Raw genomic sequence first — 15,254 nt, forward strand, 5'->3', positions numbered from 1 at the left:
CTCAGACTCTAAAACTAAAATGGTACACTTGAAAGTTGATAAGGATGCTACCAAAGACTTTTCTAATGCCCACATGCCAAGTGATGGGGTTTATCACAGCAGTTTCAGACATACCTAACCAAAGATTTGTAACTTCGTTTATCAAAAGAGTGCTCTGAGCAGTCTGTATTCAAGTGTTGGTAGCCTTGCGATCTCTTTTATCTTTGGACTTGATGTGAGGACATTAAGTGCAAAAGCCAGTTAAATCTTAGCATATTTCTGGGGTATCTATAACAATTAAGGCTTAGCTTTACATTCCTTCTTCTTTTTTTGTTTTTGTTTTTTGTTTTCTTTTCTTTTTGTTTGTTTGTTTGTTTGTTTGAGAGCGGGTTCTCTGTGTAACAGCACTGACTGTCCTGGAACTCACTCTGTATACCAGGTTAGTCTCTGATGCAATTATCAGCCTGCCCCTGCCTCCCAAGTGCTGGGATTAAAGGTGTGTGCCAGCACTGCCCAGCCATTCCTGTTTATTCTTATTTACTGCAGACCTCTGCTCTACAAAAATTTATAGCTTGTGCCGATGTTTATTTTCTGAAGGAAGGTGGAGGGTAGCCTTGTGATTTTTCACTTTCCAATGAACAGAAAATCTTATTTCTTGAAAAAAAAACCCTTAAAAACAAAAAACATCACAAAACCATCTCTGTTATTTTGAAATTGTTGCCCATTTTATTTGGTTTATCAAGAAGGTCATTAAAATTCCAATTTTCACTAGGGGAGGGGTTGGATTGTATGGCAAGAGAAACTGCAAAAAAAAAAAAAAAAAAAAAAAAAAAAAGCATAGCTCTCAGATTCTTTTGTCCCAATGAGTAACGTTTATTTATTTATTTTCAATTAGAGTAATAATGTCAAGCACTCCCTAGGCCTTTGTGTGACTTGGTTTCTTAGATTATACGTTTTCATCTTGGAGCTGCTTGACCCCTGGTCTGTGAGTTAGGAAAAGGCATTTGCACCCCGTATGTATGTCTTATAACTCCTACAAATTGAAATGTTTCCCCTCCCTTGCCTTATCTCCCTGTCTGACTCTTTTCCAAAACAGACAGGTCTTGCCTTTATGGTGCTAGTGCTGCAAGGAATTCCAGAGGGTTATCTCTAGCAATCTGTCTTGTGGTTGTAGTCAAAGGCCAGCGTCCATTACTAGAAAGGCCTCCTAGGAGGACCAAGGAGGAAGATACTCATTATGATAAGTGAGCTATAAAACTTTTAACCTCAACAGCACTCTAACTTTGGAAGTGAAGAAATGAAAACAGGATTGACTTCTAAAAGTGCCTAAAATGAATGCATGGCTTGGGAGTTCAGAAGAAGGAACCTTGACAGTAGATCCGGGAGATAAACAGGAAAGAGTGAGGCACGCAGGGTGGACCAGTGCCTTCGGCTGAGAGGCTGAAAGGATGTGTCTGCCCAGCTGTGAGGTACGTTTCATATTTAACAAAAGAAAAGAATGATTTTTCTTTTGTTTATCCACAGATTGGCTCTAATGTGTCCCTAATTTGGACCTGAAGGAGTCTCCATCCCACTTTCCTTCTTTACTGGACAGGATCATTGCTGAATATTTAGGGGAATGTTCTGTTTAGACAGAACACAATCTGGATTTGCCTGTTTATAGATTCTGACAAACTTCCCCGTAGATTCTGTAAGAAGGCCATCAAATGAGTAGCAATTTAAAAAATCTATGATTAGTATAAAGGGACATGAAATATTTGCAATAGGGAGATCTAACTAAGGTTTTATGCCTGGTATTATTAACACAACAAAGATTTAGAAAAAAAGATTTTGAGAACAAATCTAGCCTTTGTGCCATTCTTAATCAAGGAAGATAGCTTTCCATCCGAGAGAGCATCCAGTGGGCCATTTTCCTTTTTTGCTGTTGGTAATTGGAGATGACACCATGATGTGAGAAGACATCTTTATTAATCATTTTGGTAAAATCAGGCAATACTGCACAAATGCTCTTTCTTTTAGGTTTTGCTGTAAATAAGAATCACCATGTCAGTCCAAAGACTAGTAACCTTTTATTGTTGTACTAAATGGTATACATGCATTGATAATTATAATTATCTATCTGTATTTTATTAAGAAATTATATTAAAGTACATTATGCAACCCTTTTATTGTCTTGGAGGGTAATCATTTTAATTGTTCATAATATATATATTTTTTTAAATAAAGACACTCATACATACCCCAGACACAAATTCCATACCTCTCAACTACAAAGCGGGGAGAAATGGGCCTGGTATTTATTTTTCTCTGTTTCAATATAATTTCTTGTTGGGGTTATCAAGTCATTGAAGTTGAAGGCTCCATGTGACAGTTTGGATGTGAGCGGAGAAGGCGGAATAGAATGCTTCGTTCAGGCCCAGAGAGAAAGGCAAGGATGTCGGAATGATCTGCTTGAGCTGCTAAGTAGTGATGACAGATCCTGCCTAGGCCTCTTGACTGGAAAACATTCCAGGACACATGGCGATGGGATGAGGGTCTTGTTATCAAGAACAGTCACATTCTGAAAATTAATACTTGCTTCCATACGAGCCCCCCTCCCAGAGGTCAACAGCTTTTCACAAGTGGGGCACACTGTTGCTGACCTCTGATTTCTGGAATGTAGGGGGTCAGGAGACCTTCATACCTCCCAGAGAAGGCACAGCTTGGCTTGTGTAAGGAAGGACTCACTCTTGACGTCAACTCATGAAAAGGTGAGAGATAAAGAAACCATTTAAAATGCAAGCAGGTCTTCATTGCACTGTCCCCAAGTTTAAATTTATAGAAACTTTATTGCACAATAAACAGCAGCTTTGTGAGATAACTGAATGTTTGATTACGAGAAGGAAAAAAAAAGGACTATTTTTTGCAGCAGGTTCCTTCTGGGAAATTTCGAGGGAAGGAGAAGAAACCTAAAGAGATCACAGTGAAACCGCAGATTCCTCCGAAGTCTAGTGGAGGACCAGTCAAGAAGTCGTTCCAGAGACCGGGGTGGGATGGGGGGCGGTCACGGCAGAGCTGCTGAACGCCACCCTGGGTCTCGCTAGATGTTTGCATAGAAAGCTTTATTTCAGTGTAAGTCTCCTTCTAAGAACTTGCTGGCTTAACTACACGGAGGATATCCCAAACGTTGCACCGGCAACTAGATTTTCACTAAACGATTACCATATTGTATTTCAATCTCATCATCTTTTCTTAAAAGAAATGATAAGTTGAGAATGGAGTCAAATACATGAGCAGTTACATTGCTCTCCATAATTTTGGCAGGTTAAAATCAACACAACCTGTGTCAGCAGTGATCAAAGAAGTAATCGAAGTATAGAAACCTCTGGCAGATGTTAAGCTTGCTATTTTTTTGCAGGCATATTTGTAGGTAAGTTGTTATTTTTGAGTGAAAAACATGATTGTCCTGGTGAATAATAAAGTTGGTTGCACACCATAGACTTCTCAATCAAGATTTTGCACAAAAAAATCACGTTGAGATTTGGTTTGGTAGTGTTTAAGAAGTATAGTTAGAATATATATCTTGAAATTTTCTTTCAAGCTCGAATTCATATGATACCTATTTATTAATACTTAGCTTAATATTTGTAAGCTTATTTTTGAAATGTTTTATATATATATATATATATATATATATATATGTGTGTGTGTGTGTGTGTGTGTGTGTATCTATGTCTATATACCTTACAAAGAACATAGCAGTATCAGAATTATTTTCAATGTACTGGTTTAATTAAAGTTGACTTTTTAAATAGAAGGAACTTTACTTGTTTACAACATATATGAAAAATTTTAGTTCTTTCATATTTGAATAAAACTATATTTAGTAATTTATTTTATACTGCATAGTGTACATAAAATACATTAATAAAATTTCCCTTTCATATCACTCTTAATTGACTAGCATAGTCATCACATGGGACAGACATTGAAATCTTATAAGTATCTAGACATCTTTCAAAGTCCATTCAGATCCTTGAGAAGACAAACTTGTCTTTCTGAAGTTTCATTCATGCTGAGATTCAGATGCGATAATATCAAGAAATTTGTTAACTGTGCTGTTGACTGAGTTTGTACCAGACTAGATAGCTCAACACAGATATTCCATATCCACATTTGAATCCTATTATAGTGGTTACTAGAATGACTGACTATTAATACCAAGACATTTTTCTTTGTGCGTGTGCATGCATGCACACACACCTACACACCCACGCACAGAGTGGAATAGTATTTAGCCTTTCAAAGGAAGGAAATTCTTGCATATATTTTTAAGTGTCTGAAATTTCAGTTTTATTAGATAAAAAAAGAACTCCAGAGATGGACTGTGATAGTTGCACAACATCAAACGAGATTTAATACCACTGATTTGCACATTTTAAAACACGTGATAGTGAATTTTGAGATATGTACATGTATTACAATAAAAAGTATGATATGGCAACATGAGCATAAATAATCTGACACAAGATCTGGAGAGGTGGCTCAGTGGTCAAGGGTACCATCTGCTCTTCCAGAGGATCCAGGTTTGAGTCCCAGCACCAAAATGATGGTTCACCACCCTCCGTAACTCCAGTCGCAAGAGATGTTCTGTTCTCTTCTGGCCTCCATAGACAGCGAGGCACACAAATGGTGCACAGATATACATGAAAGCAACACACACAAACACACTGAACAACAAATAAATAATCAAATAAGAATGTAAAAAGTAATAAATTAACCGTAGGTACAGCCACCAGGGGTTTAAAAAATTCCACTAATATTTATAGTTGCATTATTGACAATAGTTCACACATCATACTAGTTACTTTCTGCAGTGAACAATTCAAGGGCTTCTGTATCCACAGAACTGTCAAAATATCCCCATCATTAGTTCTAGAACATACTTGGAATAATAGCTTGTCTACCTCTCCCTCCCAAGGGCTGAAATTGCAGAAATGAACTAACATGTTCAACCCGTTTTTACTTTTAACTATCATGAATAATGCTGTTGTAAGCACTGCAGATACTACTGTGAGGACAAGAGAAACACACCTTTGTTTCTCTTGGGTATATACCTGGGGGTGGATCTATGTGATGCTGAAATACTTTTAGTGTCTTCAAAAGCCCATTTCTGGTGCTTGTCAGCAATGCTAAGCTATGATCTCCCCACATTTCTCTGACCTTGTCATTATAACTCTTTCTGCAAGGCCATCATACTATGGTCGGATTTGCACTTCTTTCATGACAAGAACAATACTGAACATCTTTTTTCTTTGCTTTATTGGCCTTTTGTGTGTCTTGTTTTGAGAAATAGCCATACATATTACTTACTCATTTTTTCACTGGGTTGTCTTTTTTATTTTTATTATGGTATACATTTTCTTTATATATACACTAAGTCCATGCTCCTTCTAAGATATATGATCTGAAAATATTTTCTCTCATCCTGTGTGCCATCTTTCAACTTTCTTAATGGTGTCCTTTGCAGCACAAAAATAACCTTTAATTTGGGGGAGGTCTTATTTATTTTTCTTCTCTCGATAGTGCTTTTGATGTGAAAAGCACGATATTTTGATAAACTCTTTTAATCTGATGTTTTATATTGTTGTTATTAGTGCTATCGTCATCCTTAATAGTAGCAGTAGTGATAACTGATATGCATTTTAAAAGTGCTTTTAGAGTATGTAAATTTAATTGTACTTGATAAATTGCCTCTCCTCCAAATAGGTCTGAAATGTTCTTAAGGGAACAAATCATCCCTTCAGTATCTTAACAAAAGGATCCTAAAGCATCATGAACTTTTTATTACATTAGCATTTTCAACATGTGTTCAGTCAGTAACTATTTATTAAGCCTTAACTATTCGCTTGGCATTATTTTAGACATGGGCAGCAGTGAGTGACACCATGGTATCTTCAGTGCCTTATAAAAATGGTTTCTGAAGAAAACAAAAACTCTTCAGAAAGCAATCTATCACAGCTGGCAGGAAAAAACGTATTGCTCCTTGACTTTTCTATGAGTTGATGCCCTCGCTCTTATTATGACATCGCCTATCCCAGATGGATGCTGCAAACTGCTTGCCCCTGTGCCAAGGTACAAGCGGGAAGCATTATCGCCTTGACTCTGAGCTTGTTTTGTGGTTTTCTTTGGAAATCCTAGCATCATTTAGAATTCATTTTCCCAATTGCCTTTATTTACAGAACAGTAATAAGATATTTCTCCATTATTAGCAGGAAAGGAAAAATGTGCTTATTTAGGGTTTTGGAAAACTGCACATTTTTCTTAAAGGTATTTGGTAAAATGGACTCCAGGGATTTACAGATTCCTTTTTCTTAATATGCCTAATTGAGTTTCAAGGCAAAAGGAGTTGAACCACATGTCTTCATATAATAGAGGCTCTCACTGTGCAACAGGAAAGGGATTCTTTAAAGAGGCTGCCATAGAGAAATGCAAAGTCCCAGGAGGCCTTGCAATGAATGAATATATTTTAGAACCCTCTTAAGCTTTTGTTCATTTGTTTTCCTAAGTTTGATAACCTTGGTGTGTGGAACTATGGTGTAGTTTATGTCTGAATGTTTGTTGACTATTCAGACTTACCATGTAGTCACTGAGAGGGCAAGACAAACTCAAAAGTTCTTGTTTGGAAGACCCTTAAGAGAGAGATGCATTGTGGGTCACTGCTACAAATACTAAAATGCTACTGAACAACCCTCCTTGATAGCTTCTATCTTAGTTAGGGTTCCCATAGCTGTGAAGGGACACTATGACCAAGGCAGTACTTACAAGGACATAATTTAATTGGAGCTGGCTTACAGTTTCAGAAGTTCAGTCCATTATCATCATAGCAGGAAGCGTGACAGTGTGCAGTCAGACATGGTGCTGGAGGGGTGAGTTGAGAGTTCTACATCTTTTTCTTTTCTTTTTTTTTAAAGATTATCCCTTGGTTTCAGCTTATTTATTTATTTATTTATTTATTTATTTATTTATTTATTTATTTAATCATTCCTGATGTTTACATCTCAAATGATAACCCCCTTCTGGTTACCCCCTCACACTCCCCCATCCTATCTTCCCTCTCCCCTTTGCCTCTATGAGGGTGCTCTCCCCATCCACCCACCAACTCCTTCCCCCACAGGACCAAAGGCCTCCCCTCCCATTTCTGTCAGGCAAGGCCATCTTTTGCTGTATATATATTTGGAGCCATGGATCCCTCCCTGTACACTCCTTGGTTGGTGGTCTAGTCCCTGGGAGCACTGGTTGGTCTGGCCAGCCAACATTGTTCTTTCTATGGGGTTGCAATCCCCCTCTGCTTCTCCAGTCCTTCTACCAGTTTCCCCACTGGAATTGCCTAGAGCTCAGTCTGATGGTTGGCTGTGGGCATCCAACCACATTTGCATTGATCAGGTACTGGCAGAACCTCCCGAGGAACAGCCACTCCAGGTTCCTGTCAACCAGCGCCTCTTGGCAACAGCAACAGTGTCTGGATGGCTCTTCCTTGTCCTTCTACTCCATTCTCTGTGTTCTGAATGTCCTTCCACATCTGCCTTCTCGGTTTAGAGCACTTCCTCAGGACTTCTCTCCTCAGTCAAGTCTTCCCAATTTCCATTCCTTCCAACAGATAACATCAACTTTTTCTGGGAAGTGCCCCAACAGCACTCTGCCTACTTGCCCCCCTCTCCCCTTTGTGTTTATTTACTCAGTGTATGGGTTCTTATGTGAAGGTTAGATGATTACTTGAGGAGTGGGTCCTATTTTTCTCCTTCCACAGGTTGGTTTCCAGGATTGAACTCAAGTTGCAAGGCTGAGGGGCAAGCACCCTTCTGGACTTGAGCCGATTTGCTTGCCCTGTATATTTCTCTTAAAGTGTATACATATTTTAACGTGTGCTTTCCTTGCAGGCCAACAAGCCCACTTATTTTTTTAATATTTTTATTTTCTATATTCTTTGTTTACATTGCAAATGATTTCCCCTTTCCCGGATCCCCCCTCCCCATATGTCCCATAAACCTTCTTCTCTCCATCCCTTCTCCAATCACCTCCCTCCTTTTTCTCTGTCCTTATATTCCCTTCCCATGCTAGATCAATCCTTTCCAGGATCAGGACTTTTTCATGGGAGGCATTTGTTATGCAATTTGTGCCTTGGGTATTCAGGGCTTCTGGGCTAATTAATATCCACTTATCAGAGATTGCATTCCATGTGTATTCTTTTGTGATTGGGTTACCTCACATAGGATGATATTTTCCAGATCAAACCATTTGCCTAAAAATTTTGTGAATTCATTGTTTCTAATTGCTGAGTAGTATTCCATTGTGTAAATATACTACATTTCCTGTATCCATTCCTCCTTTGAGGGGCATCTGGGTTCTTTCCAGCTTCTGGCTACTATAAATAAGGCTGCTATGAACATAATGGAGCATGTGTCTTTATTGCATGCCGGGAAATCCTTTGGGTGAATGCCCAGGAGAGGTATAGCAGAGTCCTCTGGAAGTCTCATGTCCAGTTTTCTGAGGAACCTCCAGACTGATTTCCACAGTGGTTGTACCATCTTACAGCCCCACCAGCAGTGGAGGAGTGTTCCTCTTTCTCCACATCCTCGCCAACACCTGCTGTCTCCTGAGTTTTTGACCTTAGCCATTCTGACTGGTATAAGGTGAAATCTCAGGGTTGTTTTGATCTGCATTTCCCTAATGACTAATGATGTTGAGCACTTCTTAAGGTGCCTTTCGGCCAGGTGAAAATTCTTTGTTAAGATCTGTACCCCATTTTTTAAGATGCTTCTCCGCCATCCGAAGTTCTTCAGGTGAGAATTCTTTGTTTAACTCTGTACCCCATTTTTTAATAGGGTTGTTCGGTTTTCTGGAGTCTAACTTCTTGAGTTCTTTATATATATTGGATATTAGCCCTCTATCTGATGTAGGATTGGTGAAGATCTTTTCCCAATTTGTTGGATGCCGATTTGTCCTCTTGATGGTGTCCTTTGCCTTACAGAAACTGTAATTTTATGAGGTCCCATTTGTCAATTTTTGCTCTTAGAGCATACGCTATTGGTGTTCTGTTCAGAAACTTTCTCCCTGTACCAATGTCCTCAAGGGTCTTCCCCAGTTTCTTTTCTATTAGCTTCAGAGTGTCTGGCTTTATGTGGAGGTCCTTGATCCATTTGGATTTGAGCTTAGTACAAGGAGACAAGGATGGATCAATTCACATTCTTCTGCATGCTGACCTCCAGTTGAACCAGCACCATTTGTTGAAAAGGCTATCTTTTTTCCATTGGATGTTTTCAGCCTCTTTGTCGAGGATCAAATGGCCATAGGTGTGTGGGTTCATTTCTGGATCTTCAATCCTGTTCCATTGATCCTCCTGCCTGTACCACTGTACAATTGATCCACTATACCAACACCATGCAGTTTTTAACACTATTGCTCTGTAGTATTGCTTGAGGTCAGGGATACTGATTCCCCCAGAATTTCTTTTGTTGCTGAGAATAGTTTTAGCTATCCTGGGCTTTTTGTTATTCCAGATGAATTTGATAATTGCTCTTTCTAACTCTGTGAAGAATTGAGTTGGGATTTTGATGGGTATTGCATTGAATCTGTATATTGCTTTTGGCAAAATGGACATTTTAACTATATTGATTCTACCGATCCATGAGCATGGGAGGTTTTCCCATTTTTTGAGGTCTTCTTCCATTTCCTTCTTCAGAGTCTTGAAGTTCTTGTCATACAGATCTTTCACATGTTTGGTAAGAGTCACCCCAAGATACTTTATACTGTTTGTGGCTATTGTGAAGGGGGTCATTTCCCTAATTTCTTTCTCAGCCTGCTTATCCTTTGAGTATAGGAAGGCCACTGATTTGCTTGAGTTGATTTTATAACCTGCCACTTTGCTGAAGTTGTTTATCAGCTGTAGGAGTTCTCTAGTGGAGTTTTTTGGGTCACTTAGGTAGACTATCATGTCATCTGCAAATAATGATAGTTTGACTTCTTCCTTTCCAATTTGTATCCCTTTGACCTCCTTATGTTGTCGAATTGCCTGAGCTTGTACCTCAAGTACAATATTGAAAAGATAAGGAGAGAGGGGGCAGCCCTGTCTAGTACCTGATTTTAGTGGGATTGCTTCAAGTTTCTCTTCATTTAGTTTGATGCTGGCTACCGGTTTGCTGTATATTGCTTTTACTATATTTAGGTATGGGCCTGTAATTCCTATTAAAAAATGCAGTACAGAGTTAAACAAAGAATTCTCAACTGAAGAACTTCGGATGGCGGAGAAGCATCTTAAAAAATGCTCAACTTCATTAGTCATTAGGGAAAAGCAAATCAAAACAACCCTGAGATTTCACCTTACACCAGTCAGAATGGCTAAGATTAAAAATTCAGGAGACAGCAGGTGTTGGAGAGGGTGTGGAGAAAGAGGAACACTCCTCCACTGCTGGTGGGGTTGCAAATTGGTACAACCACTCTGGAAATCAGTCTGACGGTTCCTCTGAAAACTGGGCACCTCACTTCCAGAAGATCCTGCTATACCACTCCTGGGCATATACCCAGAGGATTCCCCACCATGTAATAAGGATACATGCTCTACTATGTTCATAGCAGCCCTATTTATAATTGCCAGATGCTGGAAAGAACCCAGGTATCCCTCAACAGAAGAGTGGATGCAAAAAATGTGGTATATCTACACAACGGAGTACTATTCAGCCATTAGAAACAATGAATTCATGAAATTCTTAGGCAAATGGATGGATCTAGAGAACATCATACTAAGTGAGGTAACCCTGACTCAAAAGGTGAATCATGGTATGCACACACTAATAAGTGGATATTAACCTAGAAAACTGGAATACCCAAAACATAATCCACACATCAAATGAGGTACAAGAAGAAAGGAAGAGTGGCCCCCTGTTCTGGAAAGACTCAGTGAAGCAGTATTCAGCAAAACCTGAACGGGAAGTGGGAAGGGGTGGGTGGGAGGACAGTGGGAGAGAAGGGGGCTTGTGGGACTTTCGGGGAGTGGGGGGTTAGAAAAGGGGAAATCATTTGAAATGTAAATAAAAAATATATCGAATAAAAAATATTTATTAAAAGAAAGAAAGAAAGAAAAAAATCTGTACCCCATTTTTAATGGGGTTATTTGGTTCCCTGGGCTCTAACTTCTTGAGTTCTTTGTATATATTGGATATTAGCCCTCTATCAGATGTAGGGTTGGTGAATATCCTTTCCCAATTTGATGGTTGCTGTTTTGTCTTTTAACAGTGTCCTTTGCCTTACAGAAACTTTGTAATTTTATGAGGTCCCATTTGTCAATTCTTGATCTTAAAGCATAAGCTATTGGTGATCTCTTCAGGAACTTGGAATCCACAATAAACTGACATGGATTTTTGCTTCTTCACCTAATATTAAGTAATAGACAGGCAGAGAGAAAAACAAATGTGCATCTGCAGAGTTAAGTATTAGAATTTCTATTATAGTTTGAAGTGTGAAATATCCTCCTGAATGACACATGTTTTGGAGACCTGGTCCTGGCTTGTGATACCAAACACTGAGAGGTGCTTGGGTTGGGACAGGTTAACCTACTGGTAGAGTCATAATGATGTGACTTTGGATGATAGTGGAAATTGGAGGTAGGGCTTAGATGGAGAACATAGATCCTCATAGAATATCTTCAAATGGTCTATTGTGTCAAAGAGGTTCTGTGTCTCTGGGTTACGCTGCTGATGTCAGGGCCTGCCTTCTCTGCTAAGGACAAGGTCCCATCGAGTTCTTTTCTCCCAGCCCATGTTCAGCCCTTAAAGAGCACTAGACAAACAATTGTTTATTATTTTAAAATCCCCTTCCTATGTCAAACCAGATCAATCTTTACTTGTGGATGTAATTGTTCCTCTTGCCTTACTCTATTAAAGGTAATTCCTTACAGAAAAGGTAGTGGGGAAAACCACTGTTGAGTCCTCCCATACTAGATAGAAAAAGCAGCTGGATTTGCAGAGCAATGATGCATAGAACATTGTTTTATTTAACATTCCTAACAACCATGAGAGGTGTTTAGATTTATGGTTTACTAATAGATAGACTAAAGATTATAGGAGTAAAAGACTTGACTCTAACCATTTGACAATTAATGGCAAGTTGGGATGAACCCCAGTTGTCTGATGCCTAAATGATGTGGGATAACAAGAGAAGTAGAATCGAGTAGTGATAACGGCTCAGGAAATAATCCTGATGGAGGGAGGAGGGAGAACCAACAGAGTAGAAAAGACTGAAGAAGATGCTCTTTGCTGGAATCTTTTCCTTTCTGCTAGAGAAAGGCCAGTAGATAGCTGATGATCTAGCAGCAGGTATTCTCTTAACTCTTAGGGGTGAAGTTCATGTCGGGGATCGGGGACAACCATTGGTGACAGTCTTCAGTATATATCCTTCAACACAACTTTTTCAGCTTGTCACCCATCTTCAGTATATACTTTCCTTTGAATGGACAGCTGAGGAATTCAAAATTGGGACAGGGCCACTAGGAAGGCACGATGATGCATTCCCAACATCCCAGCACTCACAGGCTGAAGTTCCGAGATTCACAATCAAACTGGCAGATGTAGTCACACCTCACTTCAAGAAGAAAGCATGGAATAACTAAAAAGAAAGGGCCAGAAATATTTCTTATGTGAACATAAGAAGCCTATCTCAAAAAAAATTGAAATTTCTTTCTTTTTCTGTTTGGTCCCATCTGTCACTGAACTGCTGTTCTATGAGAAACTGTGCAATACATGCCACTCCTTCCACGATGACTACTTGCTTCCATCCTGTCGACATCATGCCCTATTCACTTCTGATGTGTCTTTTCTTCACGTGCACACGCCTTTGTTTCAATGCTATGTCCTCATGTAAACCTTTTTATTTGTTAGTTAAATTCAGGTTTTGTGACAGTTGTGCAAATAAGTCAATAAAAATTTGAGCTGCACACTGCCCATCCTACTGTCTCTAAGACGCATTTCTGTTTGGAAGTTTTTTTTTTTTTTTTTTTTTTTTTTTTTTTGACTGTGAAAAAAGGAAAAAAAAAACCCCACATAGCTGCAGACCTTTGAACTTTGGCACATTATAAGTTACTTAAAATGTTTTATGGAATACTTGTGGAAAGTCGTATCATGATTGAAAGCTAGGTGTCAATGAAATTAATGTGCTGTCTGATCCCACGCTGGTCCACCTCCACACTCCCCTCAGTTTCACAGGCTTTTCTTTCCTGAGGGAGCAGAGGTCTGGAAGGCACCTCTGAGGCGTTGTCACGAACTTAAACCTGGTGTCCAGATTCTTGGCTAGGCTCGGCGAGAGACACCTCAATAAATACTGAGCAGCTTTTCTTCCGCCTGATCTGCGGACACTTGGCAGAAGCGTTGATGACAGTTGCAAGAACATGATGCACAGCAGTGTTCTTTACAGCCATTTAATCTGTGTCATCAGATCCCTAGAAACCATGATTAATAGCAGCACTTGAGTTCATCCTCAAGTTGTATATTTGGCAATGGTGAACTTTGATCTGCGTCTTCACTTTAAAGGATCATTTTGACACAAACTTTTCCTCTAGTACTTCTATCTCATTAAGGCCCCCGCAAATACCAGAAGGGAGGATGTTTAATTCCATTTCTGCTAGCTATGTGTTTATTGCACCATTTTCAGCCCTTTGGTAAGGGATGGGGAGCACATCTCGTCCAGACAGTGGGCAGTCAGTCTTTCAGAGAACAAGCTATCCCGGAGGGTGTCAGTACAGGCTTCCCAAGGTCAGTTGGATTGGAGGAGGGATGAGAGACGAGGTCTATGGGGACTTAAGGGCCTGTGAGTCAGTCTCAAGTGAGAGTATTCTTCACTCATAAAGTTATCTGCTTAAATAATTATTTTCTTATTTTTATCCATTATCTGTCCTTTACATTTCAATACTAAGGATACGTTATTTTCTTTTTTTATTCTCTCTCAAGAGTATTATTACTCACTTATTATATAGAAAATGAACCACACACACATTTTTACATTTCCTGATGGCCATATTACAAAAAGGAAAGAGGTGAAATAAATTTTAGCAGTGTACTTAGCCAAGTATATTCAAATTTAATTAGTATAAAACATATTAGTGAGAGTTTTTTTTTTTTACATAGTTTTGCTTTTTGAACTGAAAAAAATGTAGTTTGAACTCCAGGGATACTTGGAGCATAGACAGTTTGAATAATAAATTTTCAACATAGTTCTTTTTAATCAGTAAAGTTGTGTTTATTAAGAAAAACAATTTATATTGCTGCCAGTTCTTTAACATCTGAATTTGATTTAGTTAAGATTGAGTGAAAGTAAGAATCAAATTCTGTAATTATACACTTTAAGTACTCAGTAGCCAAATGGATGCCATGTTGGGTATCAAAGCAATAAGGTCTAACCTTCGACTTCTGGGAGGCAGCCAAGAGGAAAGGCAATACTTCATATGGGTTGGGGAGTTGCTTGGACTCTCTGGAGCAAGAACTTGTAAGGAGGTTTCCCATGTCTAGAACTGTTTTTGTTTGTTTGTTCATCTATGGTTCTTAACTTCATTTAAATGTTTATAAATATAACATATACACACATAAAACATGGACTTGAATGGAAGAATTCTCACAAGATTTTATCCATAGAAGAAGAGTTACAGGCAACTAATGGTTGCTGAGAAAGAAAAAAAAAATCAGTCTTCTCAAGGAACAAGCCCCTTAATAGGTTAACCAATCTCCCAAAATTCAGCAAGTCAGCAAACTTAATGATCTCAAATGATCTCAGTAGGTGTGTTTGTGTGTGTGTGTGTGTGTGTGTGTGTGTGTGTATCTGAAAAATAAAAGGTCATGAATTTGAGAGGTACATGGCAGGAACTGGAGGGAGGAGAAGGAAGAAGAGAATGATTTAAATACATTATTTATGTATGAAATTCTCAAAAATTAAATTAAAAATGTAAAAAGAAAAACCTGGAAAATGGTATCATTGGGTACTCTTTAGAAATATTAGCCATTATTGTGAGCTCATGTTGAGGATATGAATATCAGATCCTTGAAGTTATAGCATAAAACTGATAGATCATACCTGATGTCTATCATGGTAATGGAGTAGTATATAATCTTAAAAAATAATTTATTTATCCATATACATGGCAAATGCTTGTGACTCAGGATGGGTTTTCCTACAAAGACAACCCTTGAATGATTGTTCAAGAAAAGAAAATTTCTTTCATATACTCTCAGGGGCATAGCTGAAATCAAAGTTTG

Source organism: Apodemus sylvaticus, chromosome 7 (genome assembly GCF_947179515.1).
Source record: "Apodemus sylvaticus chromosome 7, mApoSyl1.1, whole genome shotgun sequence".
Taxonomy (NCBI): domain Eukaryota; kingdom Metazoa; phylum Chordata; class Mammalia; order Rodentia; family Muridae; genus Apodemus; species Apodemus sylvaticus.